This window comes from Rhinopithecus roxellana, chromosome 21 (genome assembly GCF_007565055.1).
Source record: "Rhinopithecus roxellana isolate Shanxi Qingling chromosome 21, ASM756505v1, whole genome shotgun sequence".
Taxonomy (NCBI): domain Eukaryota; kingdom Metazoa; phylum Chordata; class Mammalia; order Primates; family Cercopithecidae; genus Rhinopithecus; species Rhinopithecus roxellana.
This window is the reverse complement of record NC_044569.1, coordinates 54,694,715-54,722,270: the sequence shown is the minus strand read 5'-3', so window position 1 is coordinate 54,722,270 and position 27,556 is coordinate 54,694,715.

The following is a 27,556-nucleotide window of genomic DNA, read 5'->3' as shown; positions in this document are numbered from 1 at the left end:
TCTCTCTTTTCTTCTTTATTAGCCTTGCTAGCGGTCTGTCAATTTTGTTGATCTTTTCAAAAAACCAACTCCTGGATTCATTGATTTTTTGGAGGGTTTTTTGTGTCTCTATCTCCTTCAGTTCGGCTCTGATCTTAGTTATTTCTTGCCTTCTGCTAGCTTTTGAATGTGTTTCCTCTTGCCTCTCTAGTTCTTTTAATTGTGATGTTAGAGTGTCAATTTTAGATCTTTCCTGCTTTCTCTTGTGGGCATTTAGTGCTATAAATTTCCCTCTACACACTGCTTTGAATGTGTCCCAGAGATTCTGGTATGTTGTATCTTTGTTCTCATTGGTTTCAAAGAACATCTTTATTTCCGCTTTCATTTCGTTATGTACCCAGTAGTCATTCAGGAGCAGGTTGTTCAGTTTCCATGTAGTTGAGCGGTTTTGATTGAGTTTCTGAGTCCTGAGTTCTAATTTGATTGCACTGTGGTCTGAGAGACAGTTTGTTATCATTTCTGTTCTTTTACATTTGCTGAGGAGTGCTTTACTTCCAATTATGTGGTCAATTTTGGAATAAGTGCGATGTGGTGCTGAGAAGAATGTATATTCTGTTGATTTGGGGTGGAGAGTTCTATAGATGTCTATTAGGTCCGCTTGGTGCAGAGATGAGTTCAATTCCTGGATATCCTTGTTAACTTTCTGTCTCGTTGATCTGTCTAATGTTGACAGTGGAGTGTTGAAGTCTCCCATTATTATTGTATGGGAGTCTAAGTCTCTTTGTTAGTCTCTAAGGACTTGCTTTATGAATCTGGGTCCTCCTGTATTGGGTGCATATATATTTAGGAGAGTTAGCTCTTCCTGTTGAATTGATCCCTTTACCATTATGTAATGGCCTTCTTTGTCTCTTTTGATCTTGGATGGTTTAAAGTCTGTTTTATCAGAGACAAGGATTGCAACCCCTGCTTTTTTTTGTTCTCCATTTGCTTGGTAGATCTTCCTCCATCCCTTTATTTTGAGCCTATGTATGTCTCTGCATGTGAGATGGGTCTCCTGAATACAGCAGACTGATGGGTCTTGACTCTTTATCCAGTTTGCCAGTCTGTGTCTTTTAATTGGAGCATTTAGTCCATTAACATTTAAGGTTAATATTGTTATGTGTGAACTTGATCCTGCCATTATGATATTAACTGGTTATTTTGCTCGTTAGTTGATGCAGTTTCTTCCTAGCCTCGATGGTCTTTACATTTTGGCATGTTTTTGCGATGGCTGGTACCGGTTGTTCCTTTCCATGTTTAGGGCTTCCTTCAGGGTCTCTTGTAAGGCAGGCCTGGTGGTGACAAAATCTCTAAGCATTTGCTTATCTGTAAAGGATTTTATTTCTCCTTCACTTATGAAACTTAGTTTGGCTGGATATGAAATTCTGGGTTTAAAATTCTTTTCTTTAAGAACGTTGAATATTGGCCCCCACTCTCTTCTGGCTTGTAGAGTTTCTGCCGAGAGATCTGCTGTTAGTCTGATGGGCTTCCCTTTGTGGGTAACCTGACCTTTCTCTCTGGCTGCCCTTAAGATTTTTTCCTTCATTTCAACTTTGGTGAATCTGGCAATTATGTGTCTTGGAGTTGCTCTTCTGGAGGAGTATCTTTGTGGCGTTCTCTGTATTTCCTGAATTTGAATGTTGGCCTGCCCTACTAGGTTGGGGAAGTTCTCCTGGATGATTTCCTGAAGAGTGTTTTCCAACTTGGTTCCATTTTCCCCCTCACTTTCAGGCACCCCAATCAGACGTAGATTTGGTCTTTTTACGTAATCCCATACTTCTTGCACGCTTTGCTCATTTCTTTTTCTTCTTTTTTCTTTTGGTTTCTCTTCTCGCTTCATTTCATTCATTTGATCTTCAATCGCTGATACTCTTTCTTCCAGTTGATCGAGTCGGTTACTGAAGCTTGTGCATTTGTCACGTATTTCTCGTGTCATGGTTTTCATCTCTGTCATTTCGTTTATGATCTTCTCTGCATTAATTAGTCTAGCTGTCAATTCTTCCACTCTTTTTTCAAGATTTTTAGTTTCTTTGTGCTGGGTACGTAATTCCTCCTTTAGCTCTGAGAAGTTTGATGGACTGAAGGCTTCTTCTCTCCTCTCGTCCAAGTCATTCTCTGACCAGCTTTGATCCATTGCTGGCGATGGGCTGCGCTCCTTTGCAGGGGGAGATGCGCTCTTATTTTTTGAATTTCCAGCTTTTCTGCCCTGCTTCTTCCCCATCTTTGTGGTTTTATCTGTCTCTGGTCTTTGATGGTGGTGACGTACTGATGGGGTTTTGGTATAGGTGTCCTTCCTGTTTGATAGTTTTCCTTCTGACAGTCAGAAGGACTGTCTGTTGGTCTGTTGGAGATTGCTTGAGGTCCACTCCAGACCCTGTTTGCCTGGGTATCAGCAGCAGAGGTTGCCGAAGATAGAATATTGCTGAACAGCGAGTGTACCTGTCTGATTCTTCCTTTGGAAGTTTCCTCTCAGGGGTGTACTCCACCCTGTGAGGTGTGGGGTGTCAGACTGCCCCTAGTGGGGGATTTCTCCCAGCTAGGCTACTCAGGGGTCAGGGACCCACCTGAGCAGGCAGTCTGTCCGTTCTCAGATCTCAACCTCCGCGTTGGGAGATCCACGGCTCTCCCCAAAGCTGTCAGACAGAGTCGTTCGCATCTGCACCAGCTCCCGCTGCTTCCCCTGTTGGTCTTCAGCTGTGCGCTGTCCCCAGAGGTGGAGACTACAGAGACAGGCAGGCTTCCTTGAGCTGCTGTGAGCTCCACCCAGTTCGAGCTTCCCAGCGGCTTTGTTTACCTACTTAAGCCTCAGCAATGGCGGGCGCCCCTCCCCCAGCTCACTGCTGCCTTGCGGATAGATCGCGGCAGACTGCTGTGTTAGCAGTGAGGGAGGCTTCGTGGGCGTGGGACCCTCCCGGCCAGGTGTGGGATATATTCTCCTGGTGTGCCTGTATGCTTACAGCGCAGTATTGGGGTGGGAGTTACCCGATTTTCCAGGTGTTGTGTGTCTCAGTTCCCCTGGCTAGGAAAACGGATCCCTTTCCCCCTTGCGCTTCCAGGTGAGGCGATGCCTCGCCCTGCTTCAGCTCTCGCTGGTCAGGCTGCAGCAGCTGACCAGCACCGATTGTCCAGCACTCCCTAGTGAGATGACCCCAGTACCTCAGTTGAAAATGCAGAAATCACCGGTCTTCTGTGTCGCTCGCACTGGGAGTTGGAGACTGGAGCTGTTCCTATTCGGCCATCTTTTAGATGTAGGTATTCTTATTTGAATTTCCTTGATATTCAATATCAATTGAGGGAGAATGGACTGATTTCCATTATGTGTTACCACAGACTATATTCATTCTGATGGGCTACCTTTAGGCAGTTCAGGGTTAATTATTATACTTTTACCTCTTTTTCCTCTTATCATACCACTTCCACTTCTTGTTTACATTATCTAGGATTGAAGAGCTAAAATAAAATTATTCAATTTTGATATAATATGCATTGGATTTCTAGAATTAACTCTGACATGTTTACTTTAAAGCTACAATTTATTATCAACTCTGCATTTGATTTACAATAATTCTCCATTCATGAGTTCTCTATGTTTTCTCATTTCACAGGGTGCTAAAGTACATCTTCCCACAATTATTTGCAGTAGAGTGTGTGTATATTTATATTGGGTAATCTTGAAGGCTTAAGAACATCTTGTTTCTTCTCAGATACAAACAATGTGATGGAGTATGGAATGTTTTGGATACAGTCATTTCTCTTCAAAATCTGTGGACATATATTGCTTAACTTTTGGTATTTAGTGTGCAAGGAAAAAATCTGAAGTCAGCCTTCATTAATTGTCATTGTTATTAGTATCATTTGCTTTAACTAGCTCATTTTTGGCTTCATATGATTTTATTTTCATTTTAAAATTAAAAAATTAAGTTGCCTCTTGATATTTCTCTCTTTTAAAAATATTTCTTGGTTTTAGAATATCACAAAAACAAATAAAAAAAAATTTTAAATATATTTCTTGGTGGGTGGTAAAATGACCATCCACAGGCTAGACATAAGCAAGTCTTCTACCTAAACAAGCTTGCTTATGCAATTCTTTAAACAGTTTCAACTATATGTAAGTATGTATCTCATTTCTTCTCCAATCATGTTCATGGCTATCATTTAACTGAACTGTAAGTTCATTATCATCTTTCTATTCTTCATTACTTCTTAATTTTGCAGAAAAGATTTTATTTCCATGCAATTTTTTGTAACCTCAGACATTTCCTTCTTTATGATTGTTGTCTCTGCCTTCTTGAATCCTTATGTAAACATAGCCATGTTTTAAAATTTCTTCTGCTTTCTTTAGGAAATCAGAGTGACCATTTTTCCAAATCATAACAGGAGTGCCTATATGGATTGTAGTACCTTTCTGTAGACATTTTTGTTTTTTCTATTTTTTGAGAGGTGTGATTCCCTGTTCTAACACAGCCCTGCCACCATGCCAGCCAACTTTTTGGTGTACTCATATGCTCTGAGGGTTCATTCTACAGAAGTCACTCTAGTCTTGCTGTAACCACAGGATCCAGACAGAAGCTGTCTGCTCAATGGAATGGATTCCTGAAAAATATGCATTCCAGCCCTAGCTTCTCAGCCAATGCAAACATCAGCTCTTGGCAGAAGAGACCTTGCTTTGTTGAGTTGGTTTTCTCTCTGTCATCTGCTTGATAGCTATTCCCTTTGGGAAAAGGTTCTGCCACAAAGGTAGGACTTTAAAATGGTGCAAGCAGATTGTTTCACTATCTGGTTTGCTGCCAGCTGACCAGAATAACCCTAGTATCTGCTTTCTACTTTTCAAATTAGGAGTGTCAGTGAAGTTTTGACACGGTTTCTCTCATTACTTCCTAAGTAAACTGCTCTTTAATAAGAAGAAATGTGAAGCCCTTTGGCAGTTTTTCAAGCAGAAATTCCTTAATAGTTTTTGCATATGAATGGCATCACCTTCCATGGCTGTTGCAGGTTGTTTCCTCATATTTCAGGTCCCCTCCATGGAAATTATAGGAATAATGATTTAGTTACCTTTTTAAATGTTGCCAGAATAAACAGAAGTCTGCAGTCTACTGAGAGTTAGAGAACTACATTTCTTAAGAGAAAGCAAACATCAAACTTTTCAATAATTCCAACTGGATGTTGCTCTGAAATACTCTGTATTTATGAGGGTTGACAATAAGGCCTCATTATTCTTAGCAATGCCTGGACAGTAATCACTTTATAGAAGAAATAACAATGTCCTCAGTCAGCCTATATTTATTAAATAGCTATGATGTGCCTTACTCATGTCAAGCTGTGAGTGGAAACCAAATATGTATAATGCAAAGCTGTATTCCTTGCCTGCAATTCATTAATTATCCAGTTACAAGAATACAATATGTTTAATGAACTAGCTGATAAATGAGACTATATTAACAGATTGTTACAATTATTTAGTTCCATACAATGCCTAAGTTAGAGTGTGAATGAATATAGTGAATGGTAACATTGTTGGCAAAGGTGGGACTTAAGCCTGTACCTGAAAGGACTAATGATATATAGATAGGTTAGAATGAAAGGAAAATTCCACTTGGTGAAATGTAAATTATAATCATAATTATTATAACAACAGTCACCACCATCTACTACCTCCCTAGCACTTTACTGGCATCTTCTCAACTGTCTTAGATGCTAACACAATAGCCCCAACTCATAGTGGGGAAAGCTGAGGCTTTAGTGAATGATACAGCCTGGATTTGAACACAGACTGGCTAGATTCCAAGGCCTATGACTTTAACTGCTAAATCTTACTCCACAGGACCAAAGAGTCATTGTTAAGAGTGAATATAGAATATGTGGGGATCAGCAATCCTTCAGGATGAAAATGATGTGTTCTCATGGGAGGATCTGTCAGAACGCTGTTGTATCAACAGCATTTGGACTTAAGAAGACCTGAATGTCATTCAGATCCACAGGATGCAGTCTGAGTGAGTAGTTTACCAAGTATTTTCTATTACTAATAGAACATTACCCTTTATATTCTACTTTTCAGAAGGTTTCCTCATTGCTTTTCTTACATGGGGCAAGCACAGGGAAGACCTAAAAAGCATAAAGAAGCTGACCTCGATGTTGTGTTCTTCCACAGTGCTATTATGGTGAAAAGGTGAATTGAGTGCCCCTTGGGGCACAACATGGCCTGGATTTGTGCAACTGGAAATATTGAGGAGCTATGATTGAGAAAATTTTGCATTTCAACATTTAAGTTGAATTTTCTTGACATTTAATGTCTTTACAAGGAGACCAAAGGGAATTAGGGAGGATTTATTTTTGTGGCTCTTACTCCCTGTAGTTTAGAATTAGCTTAGCATTTTATAATGCTACATGGAGGGACTGAGCCATGTTTTAAATTCCACCTATTCTACCTGAGTGAATAGTTTTTCATGCATCATTTCTGATTGCCTTGAGAAATAACACAAATCAACATTTGTGCATATGGATCTGATGACTCTTGCATAATCATTCTGTATCTTCTCTCTCCCATTCCTGAATTTAATCAGACTGGCTTGTTTAGTTTTCTCCCCTGATTTATGCATTGTCTTTTTTTTTAGAGTCAGGGTCTTGCTCTGCTGCCCACGCTGGAGTACAGTACAGTCATGGCTTACTATTGCAGCCTCAACCTCCTGAGCTCAAGTTACTCTCCTGCCTCAGTCTTCTGAGTAGCTAGGATTAAAGGCACATGCCACTACATCCAGCTATTTAAAAAAATTATAGAGATGAGGTCTTACTCTGTTGCCCAGGCTGATATCAAACTCCTGGCCTCAAGCACTCAAGCCATCAAATCACTGAGATAACAGGCATCATCCACTGCACCTAGTCTCCCTGATTCATGTTTTTATGTGTTTACAACCCCCTAACCCATGAACACAATCTCACTGTGTCCACTCCTGTGCATATATTGCGGAAAGATAAATCTCCCTGATTTTGACATATTTTTGTCATACCACTAAAATCATGTCTAATACGTAAAGAAATAAAATATAATGGAAATTGCTGTAAATTTTAAATAATTCATATTTACCAAAATATAACTAGTGATACCTGTTTTCTCTAGTCCCTCTCTTAGCTATTCCCTCAGGTAAACATTCTAAGTTTAGTATTTATTCAACTTATCTGCAATAGAATACTAGGTTAGGTTGTCCAGATTGTAACCCAAGGCAGCTTTTACTTGGCACCAACACTAAGACTGGTAAGATTCTTATTTTTTTCAAGTGTCTTCAAGACTTAGTCTGGTTTCTTACATCTTAGTCCAATCCCTCTGTCTCTGAGTTCTTTTACTACTTCTTTTTATGGTCAGCAAAATATTTATCAGTCCTCCTCTGTTCCTTCAATTAATAAATGAAAAGGCACATTTCTTCCTCTCTGTTGGTTTCTTACTATGCTGCACTGACCTGTAGTTACTCCTCCTGCTAAGGTCTCTCTGTCACTGACTCCTAAAAAGTGTCCCCCACCCTGCTCTTACTTATTTCCATATGGCTTGACTTTTATCTGCAGCATAGTCTGGCTATGAAGATTGACTGGTTAAAAGTTGGCTTCAAAAACCTCTGCTTAGTCATGTTGAAGACCATGTAGTTTGGAGAGCAGGTGGCATCATTCTGGCACCCTGCTCAAATTCTATTATTCCTTTCTAGTATGCAAGGTTAGGTGATCTCTTTCCATGTGAAAACTTAGCTCTCATGGAATCACTAAGACAATGTGTATTTCCAGTCTCAGGTTGATCTTAACTTTCAGCTGTCAACAAAACAGAGGTTTCAGCCTTGCTCTGGACCTCAGGCTAACCATTTTCCAGAAGCTGCAGCATACTGCCTCATACAAAGGTTATTTATTCTGAAGACTTATTTTGTGACCTGATTTTATTAAAAAAACACAATGTTTTCAAATCCTAAGAGTACAGATGAAGAATAGAAAAATAGTATAAATTTGAAATAACGAGTAACACTCTCAGCTGAGAGCAAGAGCAAGAGGGTGGTTTTCCTCTTAAGCCTTCTTAAATTTGACCAATGTCACTTTTATCAAATAACCTTTCCTAATCCCTCTAGTTTAATTACTTTCATTTTTCCCCTAACTGTATAACATTTGCTTTTATCATTCTTATAGTACTTGTCATGTATTTTTTTTTAATACTGTCTTCACCAGTGTCCCAGTGTTTTCTCCTAGATTAAAACCTTCTTGAGGGCATATAGCTGCATTTTATAATCTTTCATTCTCTCAAGCTGACAATGTCTCCTTTCTCTAGGCTAAAACTTATGGCCAAATACTTTTGAAAACATTCTCAGAAAGGCCCTTAATTTTTTTTTTCTTTTTTCATTTGGGTCAAGTCAGAGGATCTTCTAACATACCCAGAGGAAACTACTTACCCATTCTGAGAGACCATTTTTAAAAAATTAATTTGTTCCAGTATCATGTGGTCTTCCAGAAATGCTATGCAAAATGTTGACTTATTCCTAACTCATAATTGTTCCTTTCCAAGCAGTTCCAGTTCTTTCTATTTTCTTTCAAATACCTCTATCAATAACCCTCTCAATTTTAGTCACTTGACCTTCAATTTCTCAGGAAACAGGAGCTATTAGGAGTAAGGTTTTTGCATCTCCTGCATTATCTCCAATCTATATTTCTATTCATTTTTTCCCTATCTGAATCAAGGAAGTTTCTCAAGCTTTGTAAAAAATTATCAGAGCATATCTCTACCTGTGCCTTTGATTCTATTTCTTTAAATCTTTTTTGGGGCATTTTCTACAAAATACCTCATCTTTCATTAATTTCTCCTTCTCCATAGTTGTCATTTATTTTGTCTGACAATGTGTTTGAGACATCAACAGCTTAATTAAACTACGCCTCCACCCTACTCCCCACTTAAGCTACGGTTTATTTCCTTTCAATAACAAACAGTGTAACATAATTTTCACTCCGTCCTCTTACTTACCTTCAAGTCTACATACATCAAATTTTTATCCCCATAGTCCAGCTGAAACTACTGTAACAAAAGCTCACCGAAGGCCTACTTCCAGTCAAATCTCACGATTTTATTTCCAGGCCCCGTCTTTCTGGGCCTGTGAGAATTTTGATTGAGAGTTTGACTTTTTTTGTCCTTATACATTTTGTAACTTTTTTCCCATGAGGTTTTATGAAGTAACTCATCCATTGGCTTTTTCTACCTCTAATCACTTTCTCTCTTTTGCTCCTTTACTGGTTATTGCATTAGTGTTAGTGTTTTCTAGAGTCCTATCTTTAGCCATCTTCAATGACATTAATAGTAGCTGAGATCTTTGAGTTCTTCTCTATGTCAGTGCCTGTTCTATAGTTTTTGAAAGAATTATATCACAGGAAGCCAGCACAGTAAACTAGTAGAAGTAAGTAGTTCTCTTGCACTTGTTTATAAAAATAAAATCTAAAATTTAGAAAGGTAGGTAACTTGACCACGGAGCTAATAAGCAGCAGAGTTGGTGTTAGTGTCTAAGCATGCCAATTCTTCAGATCGGGCAAAAGCTTTTTATGGATAATTTTATCTACGTTAATGATGCTAATTATTATCTTTATATTTCTTGTTCTAAGACCTGTATCTCCAAACTTGATTTTGCCTATACCCCTACATCTGTGTTTCTACACGCCTTATAGATCTTGAGTCCCATCAGACTTTCTGAACTCATCTTTGGCCATACAACGGTCTGGTCAAATCATTGTTGGTAATCTGATGTTCATAACTCCCTGCCTTGTTCCTGCTTTGCCACAGAATGCCCTAATCTGTATATGTGGCCCACAAGGTAAAGTAAATGATTCCTCATTTTTAAAGGTCTGTCTAACTCGAATGTATTTTCTTGTTTCTAGCTTCCCCTGACTTTCACATGCAAAATTAATTTCTCCAACATCTGTATGGCATAACAAATTTAATGATTATAGTTCCATTATAATACTTAACACATACAATTGAAGTTGCTTTGCTTGCCACAAAATATCTTTTTCAATAAATATATGGTAAAGCATATTACTTTATGATTTCCTGTTTACATAGGGTAGAAATCAATATACTTTGCACATAGTATGACCTCAGGAGTCATTTCTTGAGTGAGAAAAATAAACGAATACCTCTCAAATTACGTTTTAAAAATAACAATTTTAGAATTCCCTGTGATCACTGTGTATCTCTCACTGGTGTCAACAGCTAATGTAGGCCCCTAGGACATACTGCTATGATGTCTGAACTCTGCCCCACACTATTTCTGCCATGTCAGATGTTATCTGATGAAGGTAACAAACATTATCTAAATGATAATGTATACATTGAACAAGTGCATGATGTAAATAAATTATTAAGTCAATATTCTTTCTTAAAATGCTTCTCTTTCATTTTTGCATATCCAATTTCTACTTAGCTTTCACAAACCTCAGTTCAAAGGTCATCTCTTCCAGGAATCTTACCAAGAACATGCAGTTGAAAAAAAAAATAATTATTGTAGCTCTGGGTTTATCTCTCTCGTGATGTCTCCCTTTATTTTTTGCACCTATGATCTTCTACCAGTCTGTAAGATGCTTGAGGATAAGTTTCTCTTTCTTACTCTTTGTTAATATGCTTGTGCCTTGCACAATTTTTCTCATAGTAGGCACACAATAAAAATAATCCACATGTGGGTGATCATAATTTTCTTTTTAAATAATCTCAGGAAAATAACTGACATCCTAAGGCTCATTGAGTCAATCCAAGAAACATTAATTAATTGTTAACACCATGCTCAATCTCATGTATAGTTTCAAAGAGTAATATAGAAGAAAAACACAGACTGTGCCTCTTGTAGTTTTTATAAAGTAGGTGGAGAGACAGAGTTTTATAAATGAAACTGGAGAGCTTTATATAATCAAATGAGTGATTTTTTCCAATTACATCATCACCATTTATATGATGGAAGAAGATATTTTTCTCGAGTTCTTAATTGTGTCCAATGATTCTGAACTTTAACAGCTGGAAATGAACAGTGTAACTGACAATAGTCAGTGGAAATTCATGTCTGGGAATGAGTTCAAAGCACTGTGATTACCAAGAGTGGGACTGTCAAAATCAAGTACAGCCCATGGGGAAAAAGCTCTCATCATGATGACTATCTAGACAAGGAATGGAGATGAATCAACACAATTGGAGATTCAAGCTGTGAAACTGGAAGCTATTTGGGTGAGGTTTGATGCTGAGGTCACTATTGAATTTAATGGCTTTGTATTGCTAACAGCAACCACCAGGCAAGAGTTAGGAACAATTTGTCCTACTCTAGGAAGAGTGCCAATCTAAAGTGCGAATGTGTCCAGAATCCATCCACTAACCTCCTCCCTGACTCCAATAACATTTAGCTCTTGACCCTGGCAGTTTTCTTAAGTGAGCTTTGTTTAACCAAAAATTCAGAAAGTACTTATTGACCTTTGAAATACTGGCTAGATAATTTATGTATTTATTTTGAAAACAAAATGTGTGAGTATGCAACTATTTGTTTAAAATGGCAACTGGCCACTGATGCAGCCTTGTACAGTTTTATTTAAAATATCTGTGAAAATATAGAAAGGTTAGAAACTCGAAAATGAGTAAAACTATTCCCTAAAGACTGAAAATTTATTTCCAAAATCTGGAAAGTATTAACTTGTATGATGAGCCTGATGGATATGGATTATTAGAAACAAATAATGCTTCTCCTTGTGAGAAGACTGTAACTCCTTCCATGAGGGAGAAGGTTGCACTCTGGTTTATCCCTGGCTCCTGGGCTATCCCCTGGCTTAGAGACACAGTCTATATAGAGGAGAAAACAGAATGAGTGCCCTTCCCCTGCTGTTATTATATAGTTGCTGTTTTTAAACCTTACCTAAAGCTTCCCTTGTACCAAATTAAAATATCTTTAGTGTTTAGTTATCTTGGTGCCTCAAGAGCCTAGGTTATTTAAGAAAATCTCTATATATGTGTAAGAAAAATGTGCTTCCTTTTCAAGACACTTTATTTTCATGTTTTGGAAACCTATTATAATAACTTTATTAGGGCAGGGTATATTACTGTTATTTACCAAAAAAAAATTAATAATAAAAAATGGTATGATGTCTACATTGTAAGAATGCTCCCTAGATGTGTGCAAAACACACTCTGCATAACTATTCTTGACAGCTATATCTGGCATTTGCAACACAAACCTCTTAAGTAGGTGTAATTCATTAAAACACAAAAATAGCCAAGAATGTCTTAATGTGTGAGTTGCTAGCAAGATTACTATGCTCTATCATTGAAGTCATTTGCAATTATCTTCCCTACTCCTTTTTCCTCTGATTTGAGTTGCTATGACATTACCAGTGACATCCTAGCATATTGCATTTTTAAATGCCATATTTATACGTTAAAAACTTGAATATTAACAATTTCGTGGTTTTTAATCTAATAAAATGGTAATGTGTTTTTAAGTAGATGGTTATTTAAAATATTTTTACAGAAATTTTGTTTTATTTAAATTCTTTCAGATCACTGAATGGATGGTGCATTTAAAACTATGTGTGGGTGAACAGCTTTCAGGGAAGATGGAGTGGATGTACTTTCCCCTATTTCTCACTAAGTACAACTAAATATCTTAATTGCACTTGGACGTTATATACAAAACAAATATAAGAAGACTAAATGGTAGAGAAGAAAAAAACACCAGGTAGGGACCTCAGGACCCAAGGATCAATACAGTGGTGAATTCCTGGGGTTTATTTATTATTCTTTTCTGGCTTCATATCTCTCAAAATAGGAGCTGAACAAGGCATCAGCTCAGAAACATCAAGAAATGTCAACCAAAACCAAACCAAAACAAAAAGCCTTGACAAGAGCCTGCACACTCAGCCCAGAGACCAGAAAAAGTGCAGAGAAAATGTTATTACCTGCTATTACAATGGTGCAAAAGTAATTCCGGGTTTTGCCAGTAAAAGTAATAGCAGAAACCTCAATAACTTTTGCACCAACCTAATAGACATAGACAATAATCACTCTATTTTAGTCTAGTATCATAGAAAACTCTGGCCCCTGCTCATGCACTCCAACAAAAGCCTAGTGAGAAACCCAGAATTCCACACCCTCCAGGCTGTAAGGGGGTAGCTCAACCTTCCACTGTACTGGAATGGTCTCAGGGCCAGTAGGGAAGCAGAGAGGCAGAATTTCCATCCCTCTAAGGTGGCGATGCGCCCCCCACCACGGTACCCGTCTACTACCTGGAAATCACACAGAGGGAAAAAACAAGACACCACTGCTCCTCCAAGCCAGAGAGATGTCAGTGGAGGCTGAGTGGGGACTCCTATCCATCACCAACCAGGAGGCTCCTCCTCCTTATCTTCCTCCTGGCAGTATTGACACAATACTTCCAATCCTTTTGTCATACCTGAGACAAATAATGAAAAGCAGAAAGTTTCACCAAAAAATAAAAGATATGAAGAAAAACAAAATAGTAATTTTAGAACTTAAAAATATAATAACTAAAATAGAATACTCGATATGTAAACTCCACAGTAGAATAGCTATGACAGAAAAGAATCGATGAGTTTGAAGGCAAAGTGATAGAAAATACTCAATGTGAGCAAGAGAGAGTAAATAGACTCAGAAAATATAAAAGGAACAGAAATTTGCTTATATGACTCAAAGTATCAACCACTCATGTTATCAGAGTCTCAGGAGAGAGGAAAAAGAGCCGGACTACAAAAATTACTTAAGGAAATAACAATAGAAAAGTTAAATTTGGCAAAAATATATAAGCCTACAGATTCAAGAGGCTGAGTGACTTCAAACAAGATAAACTCAAACTCATGACAAGACACATCATAGACAAACTTTAAAACTAAAGACAAAGGAAAATCTGGAAAGCAGAGAGAGAAAAATGACACCTTACTTATAGGAGAAAAACAATTTAAATGATAGTAGATTTTTCATCAGAAGCCACAGACCCTGGGAAGAAGTGGCACATTTCTCAATGCTAAAATAAAAAAAAAAAAAAAGCAAACCCTGAACTCCAAATCCAGTGAAAGTATTATTTTTGAATAAAGCAGAAATCAAGACATTTTTAGTGAAAGAAAAGATAATTTGTCATCAGTCAACCTATCATAAAATAAATGGCTTGAGAAATTGCTCTAAATAAAAAGGAAATGATAAAAGAAGGAACCTTGAATCATCAGGAGGAAAGAAAGAAGAAAAACAGAATCAGTAAAAACTATGGGTAAATATTTACACAACACATGATCCTTATCATCTCAGCTCCTGTTATTGCTACAGGTAGATGGGACCACCTGACAGTGCCCTGTTTGTGGACCAGTGTCTTAGAAGGCCTGGGGCTTTGATGCTGACATTACTGTGGCAAGATGGGACCAAATGAAGGTGTTCTATGAAATGGGAGATGGAAAGGCCAGGGACTCTGTTGCTGCTGTTGCTACCAGTGCTACAACTGTCAGTAGAACAAACACCCACCAGGCCAGGGGGCCGATTTGGCTAGGGCCCTGATGCTACCAATGGATCAGAATGCCCCAGGGCCATCAGAAAACTCTCCATGAGTTTTCTCCACATAATTATATTTAATAATAATAAATTATTAATTAATATTGCCTATGATGAATAGTAATGATACCATAATTTATTTTGTACTTTAAATAAATACAGTATCATGTCATTATAACAGAGCATTATCATTTTTGCAGTAATATTACTTCACCATAGATTCATTATTGATCAAGATAATAATGATTCTTTGTCACCAGCTATTTGTCACATTATATGTAGAATAAAGCCTGAGGACTATTTTATCCTCCATCAAAAAAAAAAAAAAAAAATGACAACTGGGGCATATAGAAACATTTTTTAAAAAGATGATCAATATGTATCATTTTATACATCATATGACATTATATCACAATGACTTTGCTCATGAATGACAATAAGATTCATCATATATCCTTTATTGCCATGTTCCCTGCCCAATGTCATTTCATATTGTATTCAGTCATAGTATATTATTAATCACTAACTGTAGTTTCAAAGGGTAGGATAAGTAAGGTATTATCTTAGCCTCATGAAATCACAATAAGGAAAACTGAATAACAAAGCCAGTGACAAGTCCTATGCTATTTGGTAGATTACATTTTTCTTTAGAGAAGGAGATATTTTCTAAGTTAAGGAGAACTCAAAAGCACAATATAAGAATTCCAACTAGCATAATATTCTTCTTTGTTATTTCATTCTTTTAAATTACATGGGTAATAAATGTAGACTGTAGATTAAGTTACTTATGATGTCAACATCCAGGAAAAACTATTATTTAAAGTTTTACATGTAGCTTTCAAGAAGTTCTTCTCTTCATTTATAGCTGACCAGAAAGAGAGATGCAAAACTTGACTATTAGATAATGGGCATGATAACTAGTTTTAGATTGCCTTCTTCTTCAACTATATGCAATGGAAAAGTGAATTATACCTGCTAGGTGATGCAGGTATAAAACAAGATCCCAGACTTCAAGAAGCTTTAAAGTGATTTTGAGGAATAAGAGCAACAAGAATGCAAGAATATAACCAACCTTCCTGATAGCAAGGATTTTGTTCCTCATTCACTGTTATATGAGTGTACCACGCATTGAGAATGGCCCCTAGTGGAAACTCAACAAACATGGTGTAAAAGATGAATGAATGAAAGTGTTTTCGATGTAGTAAAACACACACACAACTAAAAAGGATAAAGTAGCTTAAGTTTACTTGGAGGTAGTCAGAGAAGTTTCACTGAGAAGGTGCTTAAATTGAACATTGAAAGATGTGTGGATTCAGAGAAAAGTAGGGAAAGCCAGTGTTCCCCAGAAAGGCAACACAGGAGAAACAGCACAAGATCTGTTTGGAGTATCCTTGCAGACATTTGAATTGGAGTGTGATGTGCAAATCCTATATGACAATATTAGCTTTAGCTCAACTAACTGCCAGGTCCTTTAAAGCTTGACAAGAAGAGTGTTTTATATTTCAGGAATTTGAAAGTCAGTTTATATTTATGATCAGCTTGCTACTCACATGAAGGAAATGTTTCTAATTTGTAGAATCAGAAGAAATTTGAGGAAGGAAAAGTTGAAAATAGAGTGATTAGCAATGGAAATAGTCTGGGCGTGACAGGGAAGTGACCAGTGCAAGAGGTGGCAGGGTTAGCGGGAAGACATGGATGTAAATGAGCAGAATCACATTAGAATGGGCCCTACACAAAGAGTAAGAGAAGAAGTGCTATATACTCCTGCACCTGAGAAAGCAGGTATATTTGGCCATCCTTGCATGTTATAAAGTCATACCTAGACTGGGTAGTAGGTTTTAAGAATAGGTGTTTAGAGGCTGTACAAGAAGCATAGTGCTGGTATTTGCTTCTAAGGAGGCCTCAGGAAGCTTTAACTTGTGGCAGAAGGTAAAGCAGGAACAGGCACTTTACATGGCCAAAAGAAGAGCAAGCGAGAGAGGAGGGAGGTGCTACAGTTTAAAACCACCAGATCTAAGAACTCACTCACTATCATGAGGACAGCACCAAGACATGAGGGATCTTCCCCATGACACAAACACCTCCCATCAAGCCCCATCTCCAACACTAGGGATTACATATCAACATGAGATTTGGAGGGGACATCCAAATCTGATGTTCCCGTATCAGCAGTGAATGAATGACAGAGAGGGCTGAACTAACACATGTTGAGCAAGGTGCTAGAGGCAGGTGGAACGTGGGAGTAAGAGCAAGAACATGTTACACCTGGCTCCACTCTGTACTAACTGTGCAATGTTGATGAGTGAGTTTAACTTTTTTGATCATCGGTGCCTTCATATTTAAAATTAGATCATGAAAACTACCCCATAAATTTGTACAAAGAGTAAATGAGCTAAAGCTTAGGACACAGTAATCACTTCTTAAAAGCTGGACATTTTGATCAACACTTTACCTATGGTAAGTCATCACATTTGTTTGGCTCCTTTAAAAATTGTATTATGTAATATTAGATACACGGCAAATTATGTGTGCTCCATATGTTTTACAAAGTAGGTTAATAAACCAAGCACTTGTGAAGTGACCATCTAACATCAAAGCTAAAACAGATCTTGTGTCCCTGAAGTCCCCTGTGAGCTTCTACACTACTACCATTACATTGACTTAAAACTATTGAGCCTTAATTTGCATGCAACAAAATGCAGCCATCTTAAGTGTGTATTTCCATGAGTTTTGACAAATACATATACCACGACAATACCAAGGATGACAAGTGTGTAACCACAACCCTAACAAATATATAAATTAATTATATCACCCTAAGAAGATTCTTCATGCTCATTTAGTCATCCCAGTTACCCCAATGTATCCCAGGCAACCCCTGATTTGACCTATTTCCAAACATTCATTTCACTCAGGTTAGAACTTCATGCAAATGTAATCATTTTTGTGCCTCTCTTCTTTTACTCAACCCAACGTTTAAGTTCATCCATCATTATGTATGACAGCAGTTTCTTTACTTTTATTGCTGAGTAGACTGTGCCATGCAGAATATACCACACAACAAATGACACTTGACTTGCTTCTAGTTAGGGCTATCATGAGTAAAACTGCAATAAACACTTAAGTGTAAGATGGTGGGCTTGTTTCATTTCAGGCTAATACTTAGGAGTCAATGTTCTGGATATACAATAGATACATATTCAACTTTTTAAGAATCTAACACATGTTTTCCAAAATTTTGTTTTGTTTTGTTGATTTTTCTGTGTGTGTGTGTGTGTGTGTGTGTGTGTGTGTGTGTTTGCAGGGGAGGGGGGCTTTGTTTTTATATATTTCACTCCCACCTGAAATATATGAGAATAATGCTATATACTTGCTAACATTGGGCATTTTTAATTTCATACATCCTTATTGATATAAAATAAGTATCTTATTGTGCTTATAATTTTCATTTGCTCACCACTAATCATGTTAAGCATCTTTTCATGTGCTTATTGGACAGAAGTATACCTTCTTTTCTGAAGTATCTGTTAACGAAGTCCTCTGTTCATTTATTTTTAAAAGGATCTTTGTTTTCTTATAATTGAGTTGTAAGAGTTATTTATAAATTATGAATGCAAGTCCTTTGTCAGATATATGCATTGCAAATATTGTCTCCTGGACTCTGACTTGCTTTTTCATTTTCTTAAAGTGTCTTTTTAAGAACAAAGTATTTTAATTTTGATGAAGTACAATTTATTGTTTTTCCTTTATGGTTTGTTCTTTTTGTGGCCTGAGAAATCTTCGCTTACCTCAAAATTGTCCTGATTTTCTTTGTATTTTCTCTTAGAAGTGTAATTGTTTAATAAAACATCTAGTGAGATAGGCATTATTATCCCCATTTCAGAATTACAGAAAAAGACATTTTAAGGTAAAGGTGATAAAAGTGCACGTTAAAGCCAGGCAGGCTATCTGAATTTCTAATGCATTACAGTCAGGGTAAAAACAGTGGCAACAAAATAGGATTTAGAATTAAAATTCCTGAAATCTAACTCCAAAGCTTCTGTATCTGAGTTGAGTGACCTTGTATAAGTAACTTTACCCTCTAGGGTCTGGTTTTCTCACTTGTTAAATGAGGGGTTAGAATGGAAAACCTCCATTTGTTGCAGCTCTAATTTTATAAGTAAGCAAAGCCCAGTCTCTCTTAATGTGGGCTCCTGTTGGCCAGTCACAACTGCCTCTGCAAGCTTCTCATGTATATTGTAAGTGATGTGTAAACGCCTTCTGCCCTTGCGAACAGAGGGATGCAGACTTTGTTGTGTCATCTCACCCTGGTGTGTGGGCTAAATTCCAATTATTTAATTATCTTCTGCAACCCCCACAATCTCCCCTAGGGTTTTAGTTGGGATGGAGTGTTTGGGGTTCTCACACCCTAACTGCCTGCCTTCCTCAGCCTTTGGGATCTATTGATGTGTGTCATGAAACAACTGCCAGGCCAGATGGGGAGATGGCCTCTGTGTGGGGCCCCAGCACAAGGATTCCAGGAGGACACTTCAGTGGGAGTGGCTTTGAAATCAAAGACTTCTTATCAATGAAAATGACTCTGGTCACTCCCTGCAAGCACTAGAAGAAACCCAGGGTGTAGGCAACACCAATAACAATGATGTAGGTGAGAACACAATTTGGAAGGAAAATTACTTTTTTTAATTTTAAGGGAAATGAAAAAAGTATAGTTCTACGCAAAAAACAAATGCAAGCCTGTGATTATTTCCATTGGACTACTGCTCCAGAGGTAACCTTGCTAATTAGATTTTTTGTGTGTGATTTTGTTATTAGATCTTTGTTAATGAGCTTGCACCATTACATCTTGTCTGCAGAATCCCTAGGCTGCTCTGGAGGTTTGCAAATGAGAAAGCAGAGAGAGGCATCTGCATAAAACATACTTACTCTTTATGCTCACAACCATATTTGCCTTTTCATCAAAAACTCAAACACCCTGAAAGCTCAATGAGGCAGATAGGCTGAACATCTTTGACTTACAGCAGAAACTGATGCTCCAAATAGTTAAGTGACAACCTGGTTGAAGAGGAGAAAGGTTAGATAGCAAACAAACTGTTACCTGTGACCTACTCTTGCCTTAGGCTACTGCTATGCAAATAGTGGTTCACCAATCTCTTCTTTCTTTTAATTCTGTGACAATGACAGAGTCTTGCTCTGTCTTACAGGTTGGAGTGCAGTGGCGTGATCATAGATCACTGCAGTGTTGCTCTCTGAGGTTTAAGCAATCCTCCCACCTCAGCTCCCAAGTAGCTGGGACTACAGGCAGGAGCAACCACATCCAGATAATTTTTTTTTTTTTTTTTTTTTTTTTTGGTAGAGACCTATTTTAACCATGTTGCCCAGGCTGGTCTGGAACTCCTGGGGCTCAAACCTGCTTGATGCTTGATCTCTTATTTTTTCTTTTCTTTTTTTTTTTTAGACAGAGTCTTGCTCTGTCTCCGGGCTAGAGTACAGTGGCACTGTCTGGGCTCACTGCAGCCTCTTCCTCCCTGGTTCAAGCGATTCTCCTGCCTCAACCTCTCAAGTAGCTGGGACTACAGGCGCACGCCACAACACCCAGCTAATTTGTGTATTTTTGGTAGAGATGGGGTTTCACCATGTTGGCTAGGATGGTCTCAATCTTTTGACCTCTTGATCCACACACCTCTGCCTCCCAAAGTGCTGGGATTACAGGCGTGAGCCACCGCACCCGGCCAATCTCTTATTTCTAATCCCTTTCCATCCCAGTGTTTTTGTCTGATTTTTTAATTGTTCCCAACTCTTTCTGCCTTATGACTTATCTTGTAAAATCACTGTCCAGAAAACCATGATGTGTAGATGAAGTTTAATTCTATAGCCCATGCCTTCACTACCTTGCCTTCATTCTTCTTACCTGAAGCATGAGAGGCTAAGCTCCTCTGAGCTAATCTACTATTGCATCAGTCTACAGATTATGATCCTAAATGTTCCTGTGTTGCACATTTGTAAATTTATAAGTGAGTGTGGTTCATCTTTGTACGCTGAAATCATATGAATTTAAATAAATGATTCACTCAAAACTATATTCTGAACTCCTACTACTCAAACAATCAATCAAGAAAACACTATTGTTAGAACTTTGATGAGTAAGATATGATTCCTGCTCTCAAATACCTTGTGCTCTGGAGAAAATAAAATGTAGACATAAATGTGCAAATAATGAAAGCAGTGGAGCAAAATCTATTTAAAGGAGGAGGGGATCTCCATGGAAGACTTAATGGGGAAAGTGTCATTTGAACTAGGACTAGAACCACATGAGGTAGACTGTATCACACCTAGAGATGACTGTGTCAAAACACTGTTTTGGGAAAACTTCTCTGAAAATGATGTGTTGAAGGGAATGAAAAGGGGACCAAATACAATATTTCTGAAAGAGTTTTGTATAGCTAAACATGTAATGTAAACAAAACATATAAAAACTCAAACACTGTCTTTGGAAATGGAAAGGGAATCAGAAAACTGAGGTCAACATCATGAACAACTCTGTCACCTCTTTTCAGTCTTATTGAGTGTAAATAGCGTTTGCAGCTCTTTCTCTCCTTCCTTCTCAAGACTATTTAGGAAATAAAATTGCTTTGAAAATTACAGTGGGTGGTGAAAAACAAAAGATAAGTATGATGACATAAGTATTTAGAGTATAGGAAAAGAATCTTTACAGGAGTTGTTTTGACCACCTCACAGGACTATATGATTTGTCAGAAAATGGTCCAGAAAAACTATGAAAATGGCATTATTTATATGCACTTGGTAATCTCCTTTTCTCTCCTGATAATCTTAATTTTTTCAATACTCTCTTCTACACACATACACACACATATACACACAGAGACAGACATACACTATCATTCCTATGTAATCCATTTTCTCCCATTCAGTAAAGTCTTTCCTACAAAAGAAAACTTAAAATGTAAACATTAGCAAAGAATGAATGGGACATAATGTAAAACCTAATAAGAAACTGCCCCGAGGATACTTTCAGTGTAATGTTAAAAGTTCCCAAAGGGAAATACATTGATACTTAATGCTATTCTTTATTTTTCTTCAAACATCATGAAGCTGGTGGTAAGAAGCTGAGGACGAAGAGCCCTAAGCAAGACTTCTAATATTCCTCTCTAGCCTTGACTTAGCACAGAGGCCTTCATTCACCATACTCCATGGACCATGGCTCAAGATAATAAACATAGGCATATGAAGGCAGCCTGGATTTTCCTGGTAAAAGTAAAATTATTATGTAAGTTTCTTAGGGCTACAGTAAGAAATTACACACACACACACACACACACACACAGACACACAACTTGATGACTTAAGAAAAACATTCATTCTCTCATGTTTCTGGAGTCCAGACCTAAGGTCCAAAATGAAGGCATCATCAGGATCACTCTCTTTCTGATGACCCTGGGGGAACATCCTTCCTTGCCTCTTCTGGTATCTGATGGCTCCAGATGTTTGATGGGGCTGCTATCATAAAGGACCATAGAATAGGTGGCTTTAAAAACATAAATGTATTTCCTCACAATCTGCGGGCTAGAAGTGCATTGGCGGGGTTGGTTTTATTCTGAGGTCTCTCTCTTTGGCTTGTAGATGGCTGTTTTCTCCCTCTCCTTGTAGGGTCTTTCCACTGGATTTGTCTGTGTACTAATTTTCTTTTCTTATTAATATAAGGATTCCAATCCTATTAGATTAGGACTTGCCTTAATAACTTCAGTTAACTTCATTTGTCCATTTCAAAGCCCAAACTTCAGGACAAGTTCTATTTTGAGACACTAGGGATTCGAAATTTCATGTATGAATTTGTGGGGGTCACAATTCAGCCTATAACAATTATAATCTGTTTTCATCTTCATATGGCCTTACCCTCTGTATGTCTCCTCCTCTTCTGTGTCAAATCTTCCTTTGCCTTTGTTTTATAAGGCTAGTTTTCATTGGATTTGGGGCTAATCTGGATAATGCAGAATCATCTCCTCATCTCAAAGTCCTTATTTATATCTGCAAAGGTTCATTTTCCAAGTAACACCACATTTACAGCTTCTGAGGAATAAGGTGTGGACATGGCTTTTTAGAAACTATCATTAAACCCACTACACGTATTTCACTAAGATATTGGTTACCCTAAGTCTTTCATTATATATTTTTTTCTTTTTAGTTGTACAAACCATCATATTTAAGTTTAAAGGGAGAGAATATTTCCTGGAAGAAGAGGAAGATGCCAGTATGCCACTAAATGAAGACAGTAATAGAATAATCAAGTATTCTGGCTTGTCTGATACTTTTTAATGTTGTCTTTTACACCAAAGATTCAGAAAGCATGAAGACTTTTGGGTTTTGGCTAAGATTTAACAAGTCTTTCTGTACCTGTATTAAGAAAAAAAAACAGCAGGAAAAAAATGATACCTTTAGATAGTGAGCTTTATGACTATGACAGAAATACCATTCCTTTAGTTTTAATTCATTAGGAAAAAATATATGTAAATGCTTAATATATATGTAGGTAATCTAAAATTCATAGATATTCTCTTGTTTAAACTACATATGCACTCAAGGTGAAAGGCCAGAGTATAATAATCCATTTCATGTATTATTTGACAAATATTTATTAGGCAAATAACAGTTATGTGGCTATTAGAAAATTAATACTAACTAGCCATTCTATGGGTTCTTATTTTGTTTAAAAGTAAAACATTGTTTTGCATGAAAACTCACATAATCATGTATTCATTCTTACAGGATAGGCATTAACAGATTGTCTAGGTTATAAACTGTGAGATTTAGGAAGCAGTGAAATATTAGGAAGCAGTTCAAATTGACCAGAGAAAAGGATTCTTGAGAGAGTATAATGTCGAAAGAGAAAAGGCAGGGATACTTCAGAGTGGTCCTGGTACACTGTGCTTAAAAATTTGCATTGCAGGCCGGGCACGGTGGCTCAAGCCTGTAATCCCAGCACTTTGGGAGGCCGAGACGGGCGGATCACGAGGTCAGGAGATCGAGACCATCCTGGCTAACATGGCGAAACCCCGTCTCTACTAAAAATACAAAAAATTAGCCGGGCGAGGTGGCGGGCGCCTGTGGTCCCAGCTACTCGGGAGGCTGAGGCAGGAGAATGGCGTGAACCCGGGAGGCAGAGCTTGCAGTGAGCTGAGATCCGGCCACTGCACTCCAGCCTGGGCGACAGAGCAAGACTCCGTCTCAAAAAAAAAAAAAAAAAAAAAAAAAAAAAAAAAAAAATTTGCATTGCATATGTTAGGCGGAAAGATAGCATTGGAAATGTTGCCCATTAATAAATACTATTGGATATTCACAAAATTAAATATTGTAAAGTTGTGAAAAAAATGATTTAGATAATAATATAGCAAATTTCCAAGATCTAGTTTGTTTTACACAGAAGAAACTATCATCATAGAGAACAGAAAACCTACAGAATGGGAGAAAATTTTTGCAATCTATACATCTGAGAAAGATCTAGTATCCAGAATCTACTTAAACAAATGTACAGGAAAAAAAAAAAACAAACAGCCCCATCAAAAAGTGGGTGAAGGATATGAACAGACATTTCTCAAAAGAAGACATTTATGCAGCAAACAAACATATGGAAAAAAGGTCATCATCACTGGTCATTCAAGAAATGCAATTCAAAACCACAATGAAATACCATCTCACACCAATTAGAATAGCAATCACTAAAAAGTGTGTAAAGAACAGATGCTGGCGAGGATGTGGAGAAATAGGAATGTTTTTACACTGTTGGTGGGAGTATAAATTAATTCAACCATTGTGGAAGACAGTGTGATGATTCCTCAAGGATCTAGAACCAGAAATACCATTTGAGCCAGGAATCCCATTACTGGGTATATACCTAAAGGATTATAAATCATTCTACCATAAAAGCATATGCATACATATGTTTATTGCAGCAAAATTTACAATAGCAAAGACTTGGAACCAACCCAAATGCCCATACATGATAGACTGGATAACGAAAATGTGGCACATATGCACCATGGAATACTATGCAGCCATAAAAGAGAATGCGTTCATGTCCTGTGCAGTGATATGGATGAAGCTAGAAACCATCATCCTCAGTGAGCTAACACAGGAACAGAAAACCAAACAACAGATGTTCTCGTAAGTGGGAGTTGAACAATGAGAACACATGGACACAGGGAGGGGAATATCACACAACAGGGCCTGTAGTGGGGTAGGGGAAAAGGGAAGGGAGAGTATTAATACAAGTACCTAATGCATGTGGAGCTTAAAACCTAGATGATGGGTTGATAGGTACAGCAAACTATCATGGCACATGTATACCTATATAACAAACCTGCTCATTCAGCACATGTATCCCAGAACTTCAAGTCAAATTTTAAAAAAAGAAAATAAAAAGACTGACAATGTACACAATTATGATTATATTCCTGCAAAAATATTGGAAATACCTACTCACACATGTAGTCACATGTGTATGCACACTTGTGTATGGAAAAAAAATCTGAAAACATATGTATGAAGTTTTGACCCTAATGCCAATGAGAAAGAAAGCTGACTAATAATGTAGACTATAAAACCTTACTATTATTCTATACTCTTTTCTATTTTCAGTTAGATATATTTTAGAATATTTTAATAACTATATGCTAAAATTACAGAGAAGAATTTCAGGTTTAATGATGAGAATAAATAGGGGAGGAACAGAAAAAAATAACTCATTAGAAATTTTTTGAAATAATCCAGCATACGATTTGCAAAGGTGCAAATTAAGAAAGAAGGATAAGCATAGGGAAAAGTGAAAGGATTAAAAAATATTTGAGGACCACATTTTAGTATTTGATAAATGAATGGATGTGGGGAGTGGAGAAAGCAGTAAAGAAACTTTCAAGAAAAAGCTCGAGTTTCTACTTTGAGTTTGGTAATTTGCAGGGCAATTGATAGATCTTTTTTTTTTTTTTTTTTTTTTAAGGGCATAGAACAAGTCAATTTGGTGAATAGATGAGGAGACAATTTTGAATGTCTTTGATTGGAGATACTTGTATCTAGACGTAGAACTTTCTAAATAATAGGTGGAAAGTATAAAAGAAAATTGAAGCAAGACTGCTTTACTTTGACCATTAAGTTCGGTGTTTCTCAGACGTTGTTATATGTAGAAATGAGATAAAATAGTACTCTATCAAAGCTACTTCCCTAACCTTTAACTTATTGGCAATAATTGTTGGTCCATTTTACTCCCTGTCACTTTCCTTTTTCCCTCTTTTATTATCGGGATACAACATAAATAATTTTACTATTTGAATAATCCAAGGTATTTAAGTTGGTAAAACGCGAATCTAGTCTTATCTTCTTGTTTATTAATATGAGAAAAATGAAGCAGAATGTTGCCTTTTAACCCCCTACCAAGGAGAGATCTGAATGAGGTTTAACTGACTTCTAAGGCAGTGGTGGTTCTACAATCACATAATTGTGGAGGCAAATTTACTTTGATTTCATGTGAGTGAACTAGTAAAATCTGCTTAATGAAGAGAAGTCCAATCCATTAAAAAAGTCAGAAACTGTGAATTACCTGATTGAACAAAGTAAATAAATTCTTTAAGATGGTTCAATGATCAGAGGATGGCTCATCCTTCTACAATTCCCAAAACTGATGAGTGTTGTTGGTTTTTTGAGAGAACGGAGTTTATAGCTTGGGTCTCAGTTTATGAGTCTGATACAGCTTAGGTGATTTTGGTTAGGGATGAGTAATCTCTGGCACGTATCATGTACGGAATAAGTAGCTTTAAGCACCTTTTTTAAAACAAAATTTCAGCTAGGTAAAACTCAAAACACTTCCTTTGGTCAGGCATTTTCTCTTAATTGTGAAACCCATATGGATGTTAATGGAAACTTAATCCATGTGTTTCTCATTTACTTGCATCCAATTCATCAAGTGCTGTTTTGTAACAGCCTTTGACATTAAAGAAGTATTCTGGGGCCTTTTTCTTAGAAACAGGAAGTGCCGTTCTGCCAAAAAGCAAATGAACTCTAACCTCCAAAGATTCAAATTCCATTTGAAATGCGGAGGTTAAAGAAGAAGCACAGGATTTGACTTGAAAAAACATGTCTCCCAACCCTTTATTTGTTCAATTTTAGTTGTGGAAAATTACACTGTGAACACTCAGCTGGGTTTGTTTTCTCTTCCCTGTTCCCAGAGAGCTGACTGTCAAGTCTATGGAGGGAGAGCTTTTGTTTTGAGTAAAGCTGATGTTTCTGAGCCCACAAATGTTTGAGAGGTTGTTAGGGAAATCCTCTTCACCACCAGGAGAGGCTGCATATCTGAAAAAGAGAGAGCATGCTTTCTGATTGAACCCTATTTTATTGCAACCATCAGACGTTTTCTTCTCTCTTTTCTGGGTTGGTCAATCAGCTACATCAGAGAGGTAAATATGAGCAAAATTAGTGTAATTTGCTGTCATTCTCTGGGGATGGAATCTGGGCATGTTTTTTCTAAATTTATGTATTTATTTTTCATTTTCCAAAGTGATTACAATGTGCAGCCAAGTTTAAGAATTAGTCTCTGGTTCTCTTGGTACTCAGTGTAAAATCTCAATCCCCACTCGGAAAGTACTGAATCTGAATCTTCAGTTTCAAAAAGATCCCAAGATTTATGTCTAAAGTAATGTTTGAGAAGCAACTTCTAAAATACAAATACCTGAGTCCCACCAGTAGAGATTCTGATTTAACTGAGTCTGATTATTGAGATTTTAAAAAATGTTTAAAGAATGACTGCTCTAAACTACTTTGTGGAACCTCAGGTTCATTGAGTTGAGGAAATTAACTTTCAGAATTTGATTTTAACCTATCTATGACCCAGCAGTGTAGAAAATGAGGGCCAGTCATTTCATCACTGTCCATTTCTAGGTTGAGTGGATCATCACCTGGGTTAAGTTGATGAAAGTATTCCCAAACTATCACCTCCAAAAAATC